Consider the following 20,331-nt stretch of genomic DNA (forward strand, 5'->3'; position numbering starts at 1 on the left):
CACTGACACCTGTGCAAAGTGAGCAGGTCAAATAAAATGAGCAATCTGATTCTCTAGGGAAAATGTAGGCTCCATCTCTAATTGTTCCCTCCTGCTTTTGTTTGCTAAAGGTGAGGCTAGGGAGAATATGTGGTATTGGAAACTTATGTTCTGAAGGATTGATGTGAACGCATTGGAATCTTACCGTGACCTAAGCTCTACACATTTTGCTGAATGTGCAGCTAATCCATTTCCCTGCAAGGATTCTTCTCAGATAAATTTGTAGGGCCTTTAATATGAGGACTTGTTGGATGGTTGTTTGTTTGCTACCCAGTTCAAAGTCACTGCAGCATTTCCATTACCACCGAGCCAAATGGCAGACAGTAGATACAAATGTTGTTAATGGTACTACAACACCCTGTCTGATGAATAGTCGAATAAAATATGACATAATGCATCCAAAATTGACAAACAATAACCAGTTGACTCCTGCAAAACTTGTGTCAATGGCTTAGGGGCGTTCGGCCCAGTTCCATGACAAATAGGGCGGGGGACCCACAGACCCACGCCCCGTGAAAGGGAAAAGGGAAAAAGGGTAGGGAGATAGGCCTAAAAACAAAACACCAGCAACAATCTGAGGAGAAACAAACTAATTTACTAAATAAGATATCGGAATGCAAAATAACACACTATAATACAACATAATTACAATTTAAGCTGATAAATCTAATACAGTGAGAGAGAGTGTCCAAAATTAAAGTAGGCCTTACTCTAATACTGATGATAAGATGGCTGGGGAGCGAGATGCTGCCGAGAGGAGAGATGGGTGGAAAGAGAGTGCAGGTCTCGTGATCTGCAAGTTTTTATCTTTCCCTCTGACCGGAAAACGGTAACAGGGGAGCAAAGTCCCCTGGGGAATGTAGTAGTCCTTCTCTTCTGAGAACCAGGTACATACACTACATGATGTTATGATGTGGAATACCAATAACCAAAAATCATAAAACCATGACAACTTGCATGCCACCTATGATGCTTCTGATTTGAGCTGGAGCAGCTGCAGTTGGAAGGGGTAGAGTTGGGATGGAGATGGGGTGAGCCCTGCTCATCCTGGGCTCCCAGCCCTGGACACAGGATGGGAACAAGGAAAAGGAGCATGTGAGCAACCTCAGTTCATGGTGATGCTCACTGAGAAAAGGTAGAACCAGAACTGGCAAGTGTGGGATGAAAATAAGTTTTCTCCGCCTGGAAAACTCAAAGTGGTAGTCAGAAACCAGCTGGGAGAGTTTGTGGTGTCTGGAGTGCCAAAAAGCAGGACATGCCTGGAGAAATCAAGCTGTAGAGTACTAGATGAAAGCCTACTTGTCTGCTCCCCAGGGGAGTTTTGCAATTTGTTTCAATAGAGAAGACATCATCCACAAGGTTTAGATATTTAGAGCAACTGTGTTAAAGATAGTTTGCAGCAGAAAGTCAGTTATTTCTTACATCCAACTTCTTTTTTATAACATACAGAGAGGAAGTCAAAGAATAGGCTGCCACCTTTTCTTGAAATTCAATTCCTGCCTGCACTGTTTACTTGAAAAACATCCTTAATGAGTGGGGAACAAGAAAAATTATGACACCATGACAGTGACCTCTACTTGAGGAAAAGGAATTGTTTTGATCAAATGAGTTAAAACTGTCTTTCCATACAGCTGAAATCTATTTTTGTAAGGATACCATATAAATAGCTGGAAGAAAAGATATGCTTTGTTTAGGGATCCAAGCTTTCTAGGCTTTCAATTAAGGGAGAAAAAGAAAAACCCTAAATCTTCACATCTGAAACCTCTAAAAGATCCTAAAGCATGGAGAAAAGGCAGGACATTTCCAGTATCTTTGGGGGTAAAGAAACTGATCAAAACAAAAAATCTTTCTATTAGTCTTAGATAATCATGAAAAGTATTTTCTCTTCCTCAGAGCTGTGGAATCAGAATCATTTGAGTTGAAAGGGACCCTTAAAGGCCACCTAGTCCAACTCCCTGCAATGAACAGGGACACCTACAGCTCCATCAGGTGCTCAGAGCCCCATGCAGCCTGACCTTGAGTGTCTCCAGGGATGGGGCATCCACCACCTCTCTGGGCAACCTGTGCCAGTGCCTCACCACTCTCACAATAAAAAACTTCTTTATACCTAGTCTCAATCTCCCCTCCTTTCATGTGAAACCACTTCCCCTTGTCCTATCACAACACACCCTGCTAAAGAGTCTGTCCCCTTCTTTCTTACAGCCCTCCAGATACTGAAAGGCTGCTCTCACGTCTCCCCGCAGCCTTCTCATCTCCAGGCTGAACGGCCCCAGCTCTCAGCCTGTCCTTGTAGGGAGGTGTTCCATCCCTTAGATCATTTTTGTGCCCCTCCTCTGGACACACTCCAATAGGTCCATGTCTCTCCTGTACTGAGGACTCCACATCTGGATGCAAAGTCAAGGAGAAGTAGTGTGGTTTTCCCAAGTAAGGCTAGAAGACCTTCTGTGTAGATCATTTTAGCAGAAAGCTAATACGCATCTTACAGTTTCTATTTTGCGGCTTGAATTGTCTCTTGTAGTTTATTTTCTACACAGAGATCAGAGAGGCAAATAAAAGAAGAAATAAAGAAGTCTAGCAAACATAATAGCAAATCTTGTCAATTCCAGATCACTCTCTGCTTGACTAGATCACTGCTTTCATTACAAACATTTAATCCCAGGAGCTCACCACCTTTAATTATTCAGAGGGTTCAGAGTGCTAGGTTGCTAGAAGAGAACAGGCATCTGAAGCACATTTTATTTTCATTGCAAATCCTTTTTGAATACTTTTTAAAAATCAGTATTAGGCGGCAACAGATACAAAATAACTGGATTGTGCAACAGAAGCTGAATTGAAATTCTTACCTTTCTTTTTCTAATCTTCCAAGAAACTCCCATTTCTTTATCAATGTTGCTTTCTATGTGAGTTGTCAGAATCCAGACCAACTGGAGCATCTGTACAGCAGCAATAATCACAGAGATGCTAAACCAGTGCCCTGGTAGACAACATGCTGTCCTGATGCAGTAGATAAAGCAAGAATTACAAGGGCAGATGCTCCTTTCCCTTTCACCTCCATGTCCCCTGCGGTTTAGTGATGGTACTCAGCAGGTCAGGCTGATGGTTGGACCTGATCATCTTGAAGGTCTTGTCCAAGTTCTGCTCATACCAAGTAACCATGCTGTAGAAAGAATGCGTTACTGCCTGGGCACATACCCATAACGCTGGGTCTGACACAGGGTCGTACCAAAACAGCATCTCCTCCTGCTTATTATGCTGCCAAAACCAAGGGAAAACAGAAAATACTCAGTTCCCAGGTGGGCTTACACCCATGAAAAGGATTAGTGATTGTTTCATTTCAAGGAGGGGAGAAAAGGAGCTGGGAAGAAAGGCTTATTACGGAGGAAATGAGGCATAGTCTTCTAAAAGTAGATAGAAATGCATAGCTAATTTTAAGTACATAGCTCATTATCTGTCACTAGCAGAGTGTGTCCAGGATTTATTTGGGGAAGGAATACACAGCAGCCAGCCATTGGCAATTCACTACATGTGGTACACTGACATGCAATATACCCATTTTAACCAATACAGCAAATTGGACGTGGCTCCCTGCCTCCTTCATGGACCGCCAGGTACCATCTGTATGCTCCCATATTCATTTGTCATTATCTCATGCTTTGTTATAATAGTCACGAGGTTCATGAGGCTACCCCTCACAGTACTCCCAGTCTGTCTTCAATATAAAACCAATGGCAAAAGCAGAGTCCCATTGGACTGAGTCTTTGTTATTTCTAATTCTGGGGACTGAATCCTTTTATCTCCCATAGAAAGAAAAACAAATGGTAACATCTGTATTTGGGAGAATAAAATGTGTTAAACAGCACCAAATATTTGCTTTATTTTTATATTCATTTTTGGTGTAATTATTGCCTTGAAGTTAAAAAATTAAGAAAATCAGGTTCTTCTATTTTGAAAACACAGTTGTGCCCTGTTTCAGATTCAAAACAATTTTTTTAAACTTTCTGTAAAATGAAAAATTCATCTAAACTTTACAGTTTTGCATTTGATCCATAAACATTTTCTGAGAGGAAAAAAAAAAAAACTATGCCAAAAAATTCTTGGTCAGCTCCTGTAAAGATGTGCTTTTAAGGATTCCCAGCTGGGCTGGCAGGAGACATGAAATATTAACAGCTTTAAAAAGCAAGTAGGCCTAACTACTTTACTGTGCATTCATATGAAAGTACCCTCAATTTTTGGCCATTCTTACCTAGAAAAAAACCCAGATATGCCAAAATCAGCATTCTTACAAGATAGCACTGAAATTTCTGTTTGTCACTACATTATGCAGTAGGATACTCTAAAATCACAAATCTTTAACAAGTCAGTATTGGCTGCAAACTATTATAAGTTCTCAGTTCCTAGAGGTTTGCTATTTTAAACTAAATACTATATGAGATTAAGGTTTGGGCTTTTTTTCACTGTTTGCTCATTCTTGCACTTTAGAAAGTAATTTTCTGTATCTCTAAAAGGTCCCAGGTCTAAAGGACCACAAACTAGGGCACAAAATATTATGGTAACCAACAAAGAGACGCACAGCTGTGTCTTCTGGTAAATAGTCGTGTTTCGGTTTTGGGGTTTTTTTTTGTTTGGTTGGTTTTGTGTTTGTTTTTTTTTTAACTTAATTGCACACCCCAACCATGAACAGATGCAAACTGATTTTCTTTTGCGATATACAGTTTCATCCACTGAACTACAGAAACAGAGATCAATGTTTTATCACAGAATCACAGAATGGCCTGGGTTGAAAAGGACCTCAAAGATCATCGAGTTTCAACCCCCTGCTGAGTGCAGGGTTGCCAACCACTAGACCAGGCTGCCCAGAGCCACATCCAGCCTAGCCTTGAATGCCTCCTGGGACAGGGCATCCACAGCCTCCTTGGGCAACCTGTTCCAGTGCGTCACCACCCTCTGCGTGAAAAACTTCCTCCTAACATCTAACCTAAATCTCCCCTGTCTCAGTTTAAAACCATTCCCCCTTGTCCTATCGCTATCCACCCTTGTAAACAATCGTTTCCCCTCCTGTTTATACGCTCCCTAAATTTTAGCCTGACACCAGGACATCCACTGCAGAACCCTGTTCTTCTCCACAGCAAGGAGTTCCACTCTCCCAAACCAATTAATCCTTGTTTACCCATCTGCTTCCCTATTCACAGTAGTACTGATTCTGTAAATCTCTTTGGAAATTAAATGCAGATATTAATCCCAGAACTTCATTGTGTGAGCAGACAGAACCTATCAGTGACACACAAATATCCCTCAGCTATAGGAAACAAAAGCCCATCCAACTCAGGGTTCCTACTGGAAGTGTTTCCCTAGTGCACAGGCTCCCTAGCTCTGCTGAAGTACCCAGTGCGTGCGATACATCTCAATTATAAAGTATACTCCTACAAAAACACTGCCTCAGTTCCTGGCTGAGCTGAAAGTTGAAAAAGCTGAAGGCATGCTTATTAGAAAACAACCTTTTTAGCCTGTAGTTTGAGTATAGAAAACATGGAAAGGATAGGACCAATCTAACATAGAAATTAAATATCTTTGTTGGGTAAAGGTCTTTATAGCCAAAACACAAGGAGCAGGAACCCAGCTGACCCAAAGTCAGACCTGAGGGCTGGCAAATCACCGTTGATTTCCTGTGGCAAGTGGAGCTCATTGATTTCCAATCCCTCTGTTAAAGTAATTTCCCTACAACAGGTTACACAGGAAAGCATCCAGGCAAGTTTTAAGTTTCTCCAGAGGAGACTCCACCACCTCTCTGGGCAGCCTGTTCCAGTGCTCTGTCTCCCTCACAGTAAAGTTCTTCCTTGTGTTCAGATGGAACATCCTGTGTTCCTGCTTGTGCCCATTGCCCCTTGTCCTTGTGCTGAGCACTGCTGAAAAGAGCCTGGCCCCATCCTCTCGACACCCACCCTTTAGATACTTATAAGCATTGATAAGATTCCCTCTCAGGCTTCTCTTGCCCAGGCTGAACAGCCTCAGGTTTCTCAGCCTTTCCTCATAAGGGGGATGCTCCAGGCCCCGATCATCTCTGTGGCCCTCCATTGGACTCTCTCTAGAAGTTCCCTCTCTTTCTCGAACTGAAGAACCCAGAACTGGGTACAGTACTCCACATGTGGTCTCACCAGAGCAGACGGGAAGGATCACCTCCCTTGACCTGCTGGCCACGCTCTTCTTAATGCACCCCAGGATACCATTGGCCCTCTTGGCCTTAAGGGCACACTGCTGGCTCATGTTTTCATGGTATCTGCTCTATTATCTGTCTGCTATGAAACAGAGGAAAGGTGGGGTACGATGAGTCAGCAGTCCCCCAAAGGGAAACCTATGCCCCACAGGCACCAAGGTCAAAGGGAACCTCTGAGGACGCAGGATCCACTCCTACTCTGGCATCAAACAAGCTCACAGGAGCAAGTGGCTGCACACCCTGCAAAGCAAGCTCCACTCAAACAGTCCTGGCAGAAACAGGGCATTCATAGAATCATAGAATTAGCTAGGTTGGAAAAGACCTATAAGATCACCTAGTCCAACCATCCACCTACCACCAATAACCCCACTAAACCATGTCTCTCAACGATATATCTAAATGTTTCTTGAACACCTCCAGGGGCGGTGACTCAACCACCTCCCTGGGCAGCCCATTCATGGAACTCCCTCCTCTGAAAGAGGAATTTCCTACAGAGGAAGACCCCAGAGGAGTCTGAGCAGGTCCTAGCTGCACGGCAGCCTTCTCTGTTTTTTGAGGAGATAGTACCGAAGGGTATAGTCTACCTATATTCAAGTTTTCCTTCTGTTTTCTTGCAGGGGAGATTCTGCTCTAGTAATATATTTCAGCCAGATCTCTTCAGCACAACTTAAAAAAATCACAACTTGATAGTTTTAATTCCTCTGCTTACATTTTCTTTTTTTAATGCTCTGCTCTCTGTGTGCAGCAGGCTAAGAAACACTGCTGCTGAAAGTCCGCCTGACAAACAATACAAGATCAAAGAGAAAAAGCAGAATTTGGTACAAAAATGAACAGCGAGGCTAAACAACAGCTTGGGAAATTATGCAAACAGGAAGTATGCATTCAAAATGACCCCCCTATAAGCAATGCCGAGAGTATACCATATAACTGACTTAATAAGATGTAACAACTGCTGTGCTATGCAATTGCCTTGATATAAGCTCTCAAGAAGTACATACAATAAGTCTTATCATTCTTTTCCACCCAACGTGGTCAGAGAAAATAGATCTTACATGACAATCATGTTAAACTGTGTACCAAAAAAAAAAAGGAAAACCAAAATGTTAAATACATCATGGAATACATCATGGAAGATATGAGATGGTTTTGCAGTAGGTTTGTAGTGAATACAGTACTAATACTAATACAATACTAACACTAATATTGTGAGGACAAAAATCCTGGCCCCTAAGGAGAATGTGCAGGGCAGAAGCAGCCCTAGCCTGTGCCTTTTGTTCTCGCCAGCTCTGGGGCACAATGCTTACCCACCTTTGGCAGGACTCCAGGCTCCTCCACCAGCCCAATCTTCATGCAGAAATGGCCTCCTGTGGAAGTTGTGGGGCCAGAAGAGAAACCAAGAGATGTTTTCTCCCAACAGAAGTAGTAGGTAAAGGTTACTCCATGAAAGATGCACAAGCACTGCCAGCTCATGTGGCTAACAGACGACAGGCAGAGTGCACATGTGTCCTGGGGAGCCAGACAACACTTCCTTGCTCATTAGCATCGGAGCCTCCTACCTGGGGAGGCACAAAGCTGCACACATCATGAAAAATTAAACATCGCCAATTGAAACAGATGCGCTCACTCCCAGCGTCAGGCTTTGGCACCGTAACAGTGGATGAGAGACTTGATATCAAATAGTGCTCCCAAGGAACAAGGCAGAAGAACTAGTCACAAAGTGGGGCTTAGCTTGCCGAGTTTTGTTCTGGTGACAAGTATTTTGTTCTCAGATCTGTCTGCAAGAAGCATTTTTGTGCATTCAGCACAGAAATCAGGAGGGGATAGCAATTACAAAGGGCTGCTGCAGCTGAGCTCTTCAGCCCGCCACACCAGCTTACCCCATTTCCCAGCAGGGTAATCCTACTGGGAAAAGCTGATAGCAGCTCAACATCCCTGCTCTTCCCACTGTGGCTCAACGAGCTGGATGCTTCTGAGCACAGCCTCAACAATCCCGTAGAGAAACGTTCCACCCATATAGGGACAAGACGTTACCTCACCAGAGCCAGCAGCTTCAGTGGATTTATTGCATATTATCCCATGGTGGTTATTTTTCCTCCCAGCTTTAATTTTGTAGCACATTGTAGTTGCTCAGTACAAGGATAATTTGCGTAACCAAGCACAGGCTCATTTTGAAGCACACTTACAAGAGCATCCAAATGCCATGCTGCAAAGCTCAGTGGGGCTAGGAACAGCACATCGGGTTTCAGTCTTGCTATTAAATCTTAATACTTCCTGGGGGCCGTGTACTCTTAATTTTACCCAGTGTTTTTGCCATAGCACATTGTGTCATTTCAATACAAGGCAGATGAAAACCTGCACAGATTTATCTGATTCCTCTATCAAAGTTTCCAAAGCTTGTTTTTCTGGAAACCTAGGGAGAAATGATAAGGTTCTACACAGAAAAACAAAAGACTAAAACACATTGCTGTGTTTTTGCATTTTTAGAGAAACACTAGGGAAGAAGCCAGATTAAAACACTTACTGTTCTCCCAAAGACCTACAGCTCTTGGCAGCTACCTCACCAATTTCTGTTTGGTTTCTCACAGCTCCTAAAAAATGTATCCCTTCCCCCTCCCCCCCCCCCCCCATTTCCTTTGTCACTTAAATTTGCTGCAGAAATATGGTAGGATGCCACTATGTGCTTTATCTATGGAGACGCTATTTTAAACAACTATATTCAAAGAACACTCCGGCCTGCATTTATCACTTCTAACAGTGGAAAGGAGGTTAATGATGCTGCTTTGCTATGTCAGCCTGCAACTCTACACCAAGTTCTATAGTTAAAAGTCACAAAGAAGCACTCTGAGGGTATTGCAGTGCTCATTTAAAAGCACTGCACATGTATAATTGGGAGTACAACTTCTGGATTATGTTGGCTTTAGCACAACTCTTGGTTTATGCATGCAATCCTACACTCTGCATACCTTCTGGCATACACAGCTTCTGTGCTGTAATTCAGAGGTACATTTTCCTTGTGCTTTTTTTTTCCTTTTTAATTATTCAGTGTTGGAATTAATAAACAGTTAGAAAATGAAAATGTCACAGCTTAGCGCTGAATGCATTAATTAATGAAGTAGGATGCAAGACAATTTAAAGGTACATATCCCAGAGGCAGAGAGCTGATCCTCTTCCAACTGGCATCTAAAGCAAGGACATCCCTTTGACTGTAATGAGAGCCAGTGAGCTTAGATTCTCATCATTTTACAAATGAAGACAACTTAGTTTTCATAAACAATGACAGAACTTGGAGCCTAAGCATTATTTAAGAGCTATAAAGTGCACAACATACTCAAAGGGATTAAATTTACTTAAAAAAAAAAAAAAGGAATTTGCAGATATCACAACAAATGTTACAGCAGTTTCATCCAAAAGTGCATGCCAACAAAACAGCAAAGATTTGCTCATGTTCCCCCCTGCTTTCAACCTGCCCTATAATGAAAAAGGCCAGAGGAATTAACTCTTTGAAGTACTCAGTGTAGTCATACTCAGAGGTAGATTGGCACTTATCATAGAATCATTAAGGTTGGAAAGACCACTAAGGTAGAGTTCAACCATCAAGCCATGCCTGTGATTGCTCTACAGCATGTCCCTCAGTGCCACATCTCCCCTTTGCCTGAACACCTACAGGGACAGTGACTCCACCACCTCCCTGGACAGCCTGTTCCAGTGCCTCACCACTCCTGAGAAGAAATTTTTCTTCCTAATATCCAACCTGAACCTCCCCTGGCACAACCTGAGGCCATTACTTTTTGTTCTACTGCCAGTTGTCTCGGAGCTAAAGGTAGTTTGGGCCTTAATTTATCAACTGGATTTGAGGAAGTTAATGAGATCTGATTTGAGCAAAATACTGTTATCAACTGGGCTCTACCATGGCTTCTCTTCACATGCAAGAATTTAATAACAACACTAACAGTAATGTCTGCGGGGCTCTGAAACAACCTAGTGCAATCAAAAATAAATAAATCTGATATACCCCTTCCCGAGGCAGAGAGTAAAAAAATAAAAAAGTAAAACTCTCACCATAGTCCTTTATAACCTCTTTATTGTGGATGCAGTCCTTATTTCCCTCTTTTAATCACCGAACAGAGAAGAGGGATGGGGGAGGTTTCTTGAAGAGATGCCGTGGCCCTGCTTCATTCCCAGCTGTCCCATGCCAGAAGGCAGGGATGGGGACTGGGACAGCTCAGCCATGGGGACACAGAACTGCTGGAGGTGGCAAAGCCTAGACAGGGCAGCTCTGCTATGATCATCATGATCTGCTAAGATCATCAAGTCCAACCATCAGCCCATTACCACCATGACCACTACCATGTCCCTCAGTACCACATCTCCAAGTTTCTTGAATATCTCCAGGGATGGTGACTCCATCACCTCCCTGGGCAGCCTGTTCCAATGCATTACTACTCTTTCTGAGAAGAAATTTTTCCTAATATCCAAACTGAAATAATATTATTTTCTCATATTGATTGCTTACTGTGATTAACTTCTTGAGACACATATCTTCTCCTTTGTTCTTGGTCATCTCAAAATACATTCTCATTTTCAGGTAGACAATCGAGTGCAGTAGGTTTAATACAAACACATAGTAATGAACAGACAGTCTTGGAGAGTTTACAGTAGGATAAGATAAAAAAAACGTGGTGAAAATGCAAAATCAGGTGGAAGAATCACCTTTACCCCAGGTCACCAAACAGACAACAGAACAAGGAAAGCACCAATGCATGGTTTAGCGCTCTGTTTACTTGCAAAGCTTCCTTTCTCTTACACACCTTAACCTTCTCCTCTCCTAAAAAACTCCTTTTATGGTTGAAGAGATGCTACACTCTACATTCACTTCAAAAAATCTGGAATTTCAAACACAATGGTATGCTAAAAAGTAAACTGCCAGGGCACCTATGAAAACAGAGATTCGTTGTGGTAAGGAAAGGGGAGAATTCATGCACATACACACATATCAGGCCTGTGCAAAAGCATTTTCTGAGACAAAATGTATCATGTTTTAGCTGAGAAAGTGTAGAATCAAAGTTAAAATAATAATCTACCCAACTCTGATTCTATTCAAGAACAGATGAATTCAATACAGAAGTGCTAATCCTTGAAGGCATATAAATATTTGATTAAGCAAAATCAGCAAAAATTAATTCTGACAACAAAATCTGTATTGGCTGCTGTCCCTTTGCTTGCCCACTGTACCTAACATGACTTAACAGCACCACATTTCTGAGTCAGTGGCTCAGTGTTTGGAAGGTGCGTGCATCTTTCCAGTTTCAGCCCCACACATCACAGTTGCAGCTCTGCTCGCACTTGTTTTTTTTTTTCTTTTTCCTTTTTATCTCTGTTGACTGACTACCTGGCTAAGATCAATCACAGGGATGGGTGTGAGGTGCAGGAGGAAAATTTCTGCAGGCTAAGGTGTGGGTGGATGCTCTCTGTGGTGAGAGGACTGTCATGACCCCTCACGGAGCCATTGTGGTAGCATGGCCAGGGCCCTCATGCAGGAGAGCAGCCTGCAACGTAAAATTGGTGAGGTAGCTGCTTCGCCTCTCTGAAATGGGTCAAAACAATGATGCCATTCTCCGGTGTCAGGCTATGCTCCCTGCACCAGGCTACATTCAGTCAAGGAGTCAGTATTGCTCTGGTATTAAGGAGCACTGCACCACAGGCTTTAACTTGGACAGTACTGTACTACTGATTGCATATTTTCAGGCCTGCTTGTTTGGATAGGTAATTGGTATTTTCAGTTCACTAGTTCACTTCTGTCCTCACTAGAGCTTGTGCTGCCCCTCAATCTAGCACTACCGTTGAATTCCAATTGATTTTTGTATTTGTAGATCATAAGCAGTGACCAATTTCAGTGAGAATTCCTGTGGGAACCTGAAGGACAGTACATCTCATTTAGAAGTCTGACAGAGCATCTTTGTGGTTCACATCATTTTCAGCACGTCTGACAGCACTGGGGGCTCAGAAAACTTGATGCAATACTCAGGACTGGGAGGCTACAAAATCATGAAATCATTAAGGTGGGAAAAGACCTCTAAGATCATCTAGCCCAGCTGTCTACTTACAATCAATACTGCCCTCTAAACTATGTCCCTAAGTACCACATCTACATGTTTCTTGAACACCTCCAGGCATGGTGACACCACCACTTCCCTGGGCAGCCTTTTCCAGTACCTCATCATTCTTTCTGAGAAGTTTTTCCTAGTATCCAACCTGAATCTCCACTGGTGCAACTGGAGGCCTTTCCCTCTCATCCTACAGCTGTTACCCAGCAGAAGAGCGCTACCTCCAGCTCACCACAACCTCCTTTCAGAGAGTTGTAAAGTACAATAACGTGTCGCAGTGTTGAAACATTTCAGTATAGAGACTCTATAACACTGTACTTGTGCAAATATTACCTTTAAAAAAATACTTAATATACTGTGATTTTCCTTCATTGAACCACCTGTACATTTCTCATAAGGCCATTACTTTCAAGATAAAAGATCTTAAGAGGACAATTTACAACTTAACTACTTGGCTATGATCTGAATTAGCTATTACCTAACTGTTCCTTACTCAACGGCTCTTGTAACTGTTAATTTCATTTCTTAGTTATTTATGAATATTAGCAGGTATCTTGCTGGTCTTTTTTCAGTATAAAAGTGCACAGATGAACAAGGAAGAGAGGTACAGAGATCAGCTACAATGGGAGGGATGAAAGGCAATGTTTCTCTGTACTCATTTCTGGGCTACTCAGGATAAATGTGAATGACCTACTTACTGCATGTATGCATGAACTTATCAATTAGGTTATAAAGGTTACATCTACATTGGCCCAGCTCCAAAGCAGTTGAGAGAGAGAAGAGACTTCACAAGCAAAATTTCACCCCTACGTTTCCATGTTAGAACAAAGCAATTACTCTTTACAATCTACAGCTGCTCCAGAGTTCGTGATTTTGATCTCTGCTGGCATTTCATTTTAGTTCTGAAGCCAACAACCGTTATTCAAGCAAGGAAGAATCTTAGCAGACAAGAAATGCAAATGCCAAGATCCAGAATATGCTTTTTGGACCAGCATTTACATCTGAATTTGTCTGCTTTGCTAACAAATGGTTCAACTTCACTATGACAGCAACCCTGAAATCAGTCTGGTGGAAAGGTTTATTCTGGCTTGTACTGGCCCTTTGTGTTACACCAAAATAAAACAATGGCAACACCACATATACTTGCCACAAACATGTAAAACATCATGCAAAGACTAAGCACACAGCAAGGTGAAACACGGTCTTGGTCTTGGAGGGTAAAGGGGTCCAGGAAGGCTGGCCGCTCCTCAAGAAGGAAGTCCTGAAGGTGCAGGAGCAGGCTGTCCCCCTGAGCCGCAAGATGAGCTGGCAGGAAAGGAGACCGGCATGGATGAACAGGGAGCTTTTCCTGAGGCTCCAGGAGAAAAAGAGAATCTACCTCCTGTTGAAGAAGGGATGGGCAACCCAGGGAGAGTACAAAGAGGCTGTTAGGATGTGCAGGGAGAAAATTAGGCAAAAGTCCAGCTTGAACTCTACTTGGCCACTGGAGTAAAAGGGAACAAGAAACTCTTTTACTATAGCAAGAAGAGAGCTAAGGAGAATCTCCATTCTTTACTGGATGTGGCTGAGAATGTGACCACTAAGGATAAGGAAAAGGCTGAGGTTCTCAAAGCCTTCTTTATATGTGTCTTTAAAAGTCAGGCCAGTTATCCTCTGCTCTACTCTCTGATCTGGAAGTCTAGGATGGGGAGTGGAATAAACTCCCCACGATTCAGGAGGAAACGGTCAGAGACCTACTGTTCCATCTGGACTGCCACAAGTCCATGGGGCCAGATGAGATCCATTCGAGAGTGCTGAGGGAGCTGGTGGAGGAGATAGCCAAGCTACTTTCCATCATCTATCAGCATTTCTGGTCAACTGGAGAGGTCCCAGAAGACCGGAAACTTGCCAATGTGACCCCAACTATGAGAAAGGTTGCAAGGAGGATCTGGGGAACTACAGGCCTGTCAGCCTGACCTTGGTGCCAGGGAAGGTTATGGAGTAGATTGTCCTGAGTGAGATCACATGGTATGTGCAGGACAACTGGGGGAGCAGGCCCAGCCAGCACGGGTTTGTGAAGGGCAGGTCCTGCTTGACCAATCTGATCTCCTTCTATGATCTAGTTACCCACCTAGTGGATGAGAGAACGGCTGTTGATGTGGTCTACCTGGACTTCAGCAAAGCCTTCAACACTGTCTCCCACAGTATTCTCCTGGAGAAGCTGGCAGCCCATGGCTTGGACAGGTACACTCTTGCTGGGTAAAGAACTGGCTGGAGGGCCAGGCCCAGAAAGCAGTGGTGAATGGAGTTAAATCCAGCAGGTGACCAGTCATGAGTGGTGATCCCAAGGCGTCAGTGCTGGGGCCTGCTCTCTTCAATATCTTTACTGATGTCCTGGATGAGGGCATTGAGAGCGCCCTCAGTAAGTTTGCAGATGACAACAAGCTGGCAGGAAGTGTCCATCTGCCTGGGGGAAGAGAGGCCCTACAGAGAGATCCACACAGGCTGGATCGCTGGGCTGAAGCCAACGGGATGAGGTTCAACAAGACCAAGTGCCGGGTCCTGCACTTTGGCCGCAACAACCCCAGGCAACGCTACAGGCTTGGGGCAGAGTAGCTGGAAGACTGTGTAGAGGAAACAGGCCTGGGGGTATTGGTTGATGATCAGCTGAGCATGAGCCAGCAGTGTGCCCAGGTGGCCAAGAAGGCCAATGGCATCCTGGCTTGTATCAGAAATAGCGTTTTTAGCAGGAGCAGGGAAGTCATTGTCCCTCTGTACTCAGCTCTGGTGAGGCAGCACCTCGAGTACTGTGTCCAGTTTTGGGCCCCTCACAGCAAGAAAGACATTGAGGCCCTGGAGTGTGTTCAGAGGAGGGCGACGAAGCTGGTGAGGGGTCTGGAGCACAGGGCTTATGAGGAGCAGCTGAGGGAGCTGGGTTTGTTCAGTTTAGAGAAGAGGCGGCTCAGGGGAGACACCTTATCGCTCTCTATAACTACCTGAAGGGAGGTTGTAGTGAGCTGGGGGATGGCCTCTTCTCTCTTGTAACTAGTGACAGGATAAGGGGGAATGGCCTCAAGTGGCACCAGTGGAGATTCAGGCTGTATGTTAGGAAATACTACTTTTCTAAGAGAGTGGTCAGGCGCTGGAATGGGCTGCCCAGGAGGCAGTGAAGTCACCATCCCTGCAGGTGTTCAAGGAACGTTTAGACGTTGTGTTGAGGGACACAGTTTAGTGAGAACTATTGGTGATAGGTGGATGGTTGGACCGGATGATCTTATAGGTCTTTTCTAACCTTGGTGATTCGCTGATTCTATCATGTACAACTACAGTTTGTTCTCCACGGGCTACACAAAATCATCCCCGAGCAGAATCTGGCCTGATGATTAGGAATAAGATTCAAACAGATATCCCTATTTCTCAAATGGATGAAACATAGTTTAATATTGAACTGTAGCATCAGCTACAGCCATGATACTTTGTAATACATTTTGTCTAGGACATGCAGTCAGGAAAAATACTGCTCCAATGTAAACTCCCTTTCATTCAATCCCAGCTTTGAGATGCAGCAGGAAGGGACAAAAGAGGCAGAGAACTATATTCAGAATGCAGGGGCAACATGCTTTGGTACTACCCAAAAAGTCCTCAATCACTTTTCTGAGTAACTCCCTACTTCCCCTTATATGCCACAGACAAGTATTCAGTTCTCCAGGTGCCTTACGCTAGGTTCTAGGGCACGGTACTGCAAGATGTCAGAAACCCAGGAGTGAGTAAAAATTAGGTCTTGGTTTTAAACAAGACTTTTTAGTCTTTTACTGGATTTAGCACTGACTCTCCTAAGGCCCTCTCATCAAAGGAGCCTTTTGAAAACAGGACTTGGCTATTTTGAAAAATCCTAGACTTTACTTAGGTCAAGGAGACTGCTCAAAGAGATGGTGGCTTTACAACAAGTGCAAGGAAAGAAACCACAGGAACACTGTGGGAACATGCTTTAAAAGACACTGTCCTCTTTTCATTTACCAGGGTGCCCATCCTTGTGGGCAGAAAAATTTCATTTTTAAGAGTCCATGGCCTCCTCCAGTGTTGTATCTCCCTGGGAGGCAAAGGGGATTCATACAAAGCCCCCATCCAGTGCTCCACCATCTCCTGCACCACCACTGAGGATAGCGGTGCTTCCATGGGCAGCTGGACTAGGTGACCTCCAGCACTTCCTCCCAGCCAACACTATGCCATGATCCCAATGGGAGTGGGGAAAAGCTTGTACCTTCACCTGTTGCTGTAAACAGCCATACATTTCTCATTTGCTTTGTAAGAGGTGGAGCTGGATCCAAGATTTGTTTAGTGTGTACATGTTATATATATGTTTGACGCTTACACCCGCAGCCTGCCACCCACTGATGGGGAGGGAGGTTGGGGGAAGGGAGTACTGATAGTTTCCACAAGGGAATTAGGTCCCAGGATGCAGAAACCTTGGTACCCAGGTTAGAACACCATCGATGGATGATGGCAGTGACCTTTTTAATGTGTTAGAAGTTCAGCTAACAAGGTAATGAAAGAAATCTGGGGGAAAAGAAAGATCAAAATAATAGTTTCAAAGCATTGTACCTATTTTAGACATTCTTACATCATGTTTCCATAGGAACTGGAATGAAAAGGAACATGGTGTAGCTGTGTTCACAAACATATGGTTTAGTGGCTTGTAAAGGATTGGTTAGGGCCACTGTGACCACTGACAACACCAGGTACCTGCCAACCTGGCTGCACAACCGGATCTCAGCTGTGGTTGTTTTTATTCTGCAAAATCTAGGAACATAACTGTTCTCCCTGTTTTCCTCTTTTATCCCACAGATGCTGCTGATTTCAAATCCTCCCATAGCCATGGTGCTAAGCACTGCTCAGCTAGATCCACTGGGAGGCACAAAGGCATCTGGCTTTTTACCAGGCACTTCACAAGTCACACAAGAATGAGGACAGCACAAAGCGGGGTTGTACGGATGCTGGAGAGATGGTGCGTCCTAGGGAACAACGTGAGCCAGGCTTTTGCATCCAGCTTCGGCACTCACCTGCTGAGTGACCTTGTGCAAGGCACACCAGGTAAGACCTACTCCATCTGTCAGCTGCCTGAAACGCATCGAGTTCAGCTTCATGGGTAAGTACTTCCCTCACCAATAAACACCCTTCCAAAAACAGATGCCATGGTCACATTCCATGTTCTAAAGCACCCACAGACCTAACACAGCTACATCCATATGTCAAGATCCATGCCCATAAGTTGCCACATAGCAACTGCTTTATCTCTCCATTCAAAACTGCCCAATAGTGAGGTCTGTGTTATAGCTCACCAGGGCAGTATTTGACTTTGACTTTTATTTATTTTAACTGTGTAAATGCCACATTGCATGTCCTAGAGCAAGGCATAGGCATCTGAGTATGTTTGGTAACCCTTGCAACTAGAGTACCACTGGAGGACCTTGAAGACCGTGGGAATCCAGACCTGCTCTGGTATCACCCCTGAGTCTTCCAGTAAGGTGTCCTCTAAGCTACCACAGATTTTGTCCCAGAGGGAGGTAATTAGATTGCTTCACAAGACAAGCACAAGAAACATGTAACATGCATCCAGCCTACTGGACTGGGAGATCAGGACACGAGACTGAGCTGGGGAATGAAGCTATTTAACTGAATAGACATCACATACCCAAAGGGGATGAAGCTCCTGCAGAGCAGATGTGCGAGATGAGCTGTGCACCTCTACCTTAGACTTGGCAGAAGCCTGAATAACTAGCTCTACTTTTAGAGCTAGTTTTAGCAAAATGACTCCTTACCTTCTGCCATTCTCATCAATTCATAAAGATCCATAAGAACTACCTATCTGTACTTACAGATTCAAAGAAAGGTAGAACTTTGTTTACTTATACATTAAAAAACTTCATGTGCATCTATTCAAATCTACCTGACTCATCTCAAGACAGAAAACATAGAACTGCTAGGATAAAACACACTCTTCCATGGGTCTGTCAGGTTTAACATCCTGTAGGCAACTCGCCAGAAAGCTGAAAACTCAGCTTTTGGCCAGAAGCATCATCCAGACCACAACCAGCAGAGAAAAGCCATCTGAGCCCATATGCTCCACTGGGGCAGGAGCCAACTACAAATACTCTTACACTGTTGTGGAAGTGTTAAAAACTATTAATGTTTTAAAGTTAAATTTTGCAGATCAATAGTTGTAAAATAACTCTATGCAACAAATACTGAAAGAAACAGTATGTGGAGTACCTTTCTCATCAAAAGAGCTTCCAGTGTAGGTATTTCCATAGGAATCCCTACATAAATCACAGATTTGACAAACAAATATCAATATAGGATGCCTGAATCCTATAGTTTTATTTCAAACGATACAATGACAGTTTCAACCAGTAGAAGATAGGAAAAAATGTGAGAAGTCCTGACAGCTGCACACTGAAACACAATTTTGTTATTTAAAAATAGAGATTTTTTGTCTCTAGAACTTGATCATTTAAAAGAAGATCTCACTACACCTATAGCTTGTATTTTAAGGATCAGAAGCAGTATGTTATAAACATACACATAACCCTTGCTTCACTGCCTCTGAAGTCATACCTGAATGGTGGGGAGTGGGAGAGGATATGCTTTAATTCCAGTTCTCACTCTCAGTGAAATTCACTGGCTCAAACCAGCGTTGTAACAGAGACTCAAAGGCAACATGTAAGTTCTGTGAGTCTGCACATTTGCACAACTTCAGAGGTGAACAGTGAGATTCCCAGTTGGAACAAAGCAACAAACCATAGCTGTAGTTATATTAAACTCAGAGTGGTCTACTTCACTGTCCAAACTACACAAAACCCCAGAGTACACAAACAATATATAGCACATAGATACTATATAGATGTTAGGATTTTTGATACTGTTGTCTTATACATAAAAAACTCAGTTTGTAACAAAGAAGAGAACAGTGCGCTGCACTCTACAAGCCAGCTACATGAACTCACCCAAGCATCCAGCTTTCTGCTCCGCGTGCCTTTGCAAGCAAGTTAGATCCAGGTTTTCTCCCTCACAAACTCTGGGTACATTGTTGTTACCCAAGACCATATCTCACTCTAGGAAAACATCACCTCCAAAGAGAGATCTCCCTAGGGGCTAAGAAGGAGCAGGGCTCTATCCACCTGGCTGTCTGCTCCTGAAAGCATTTCTCTGGCTTCCCCACTGTAAATTCTTGATGCAGGGAAAGAATTTTTAAAAAGCAATCCAGTTATTTATCCTTCAGGCTGGAGAGAAATGAGGAGGCTGCCTCGGCCATGTCTGTTCTGAATGCTTGGCAGGTAGACAGGCACAAGGAGGAGGATGCTACAGAGAAGTGCAGACAGAAATAGCTAGAAGGATGAGCTGGCTCAGGGTGCTGCTGGTGAATGGCAGTGATCTTCCTTCTCCCGCAATTTCACCAAAGGCAGTAGCTGAGCTGCAGACTCACTGAGCATGCTGGCAGTAAAGTCATCCCAGGCTCTGAACCTCACAAGGGAAACATCTTTCTTGCACAGATTTTGTCTCTGTCAGGTGCTTGGAGGACTGCATCATATCAGCCTACTTCCGACCAAGCACAAAACCAGCTTGCTGTGTGCTGTGGAGTTTGGTGCTGTTCCCAGAATCAAGCTAGGAAGCTGCTGCTTGCAGATCCCACTGTGCTGGCAGGAAAACCCTGCTGCTACAGCTCAGAAAATACCACCAAAGCATCAACCTGAGGTACCCAGGCAGCCACCTCACCTCTCCCCTACTGCTCTGACCAGCCCCCACGGAGACGAGCAGAGCTGTTACCTGTCACTTATGCAACTTATCTGCACAAACACAATAACCAAATAGCATTTTGCCCGGCTGCCATCATTTAATAACCCTTTGATTCCTTCTCCTATACAGCAAAGAGTGTTTTCCAGTTTTAGAAGGAAAATTAATCTCACCTAACTACACCAGCATTGGGAAAGAAAGATTGAA

At 43.8% G+C, this 20,331-nt stretch overlaps 1 protein-coding gene across 1 annotated transcript in view; it reads right to left on the minus strand.

The window, feature by feature from the left end:
• MTUS2 (microtubule associated scaffold protein 2) overlaps positions 1 to 20,331 on the minus strand; it is a gene marked incomplete in the record, with an annotated part of 285,788 nt that overhangs the window by 238,054 nt on the left and 27,403 nt on the right.

The sequence above is a fragment of the Numida meleagris genome, chromosome 1 (assembly GCF_002078875.1).
Source record: "Numida meleagris isolate 19003 breed g44 Domestic line chromosome 1, NumMel1.0, whole genome shotgun sequence".
NCBI classification, from domain to species: domain Eukaryota; kingdom Metazoa; phylum Chordata; class Aves; order Galliformes; family Numididae; genus Numida; species Numida meleagris.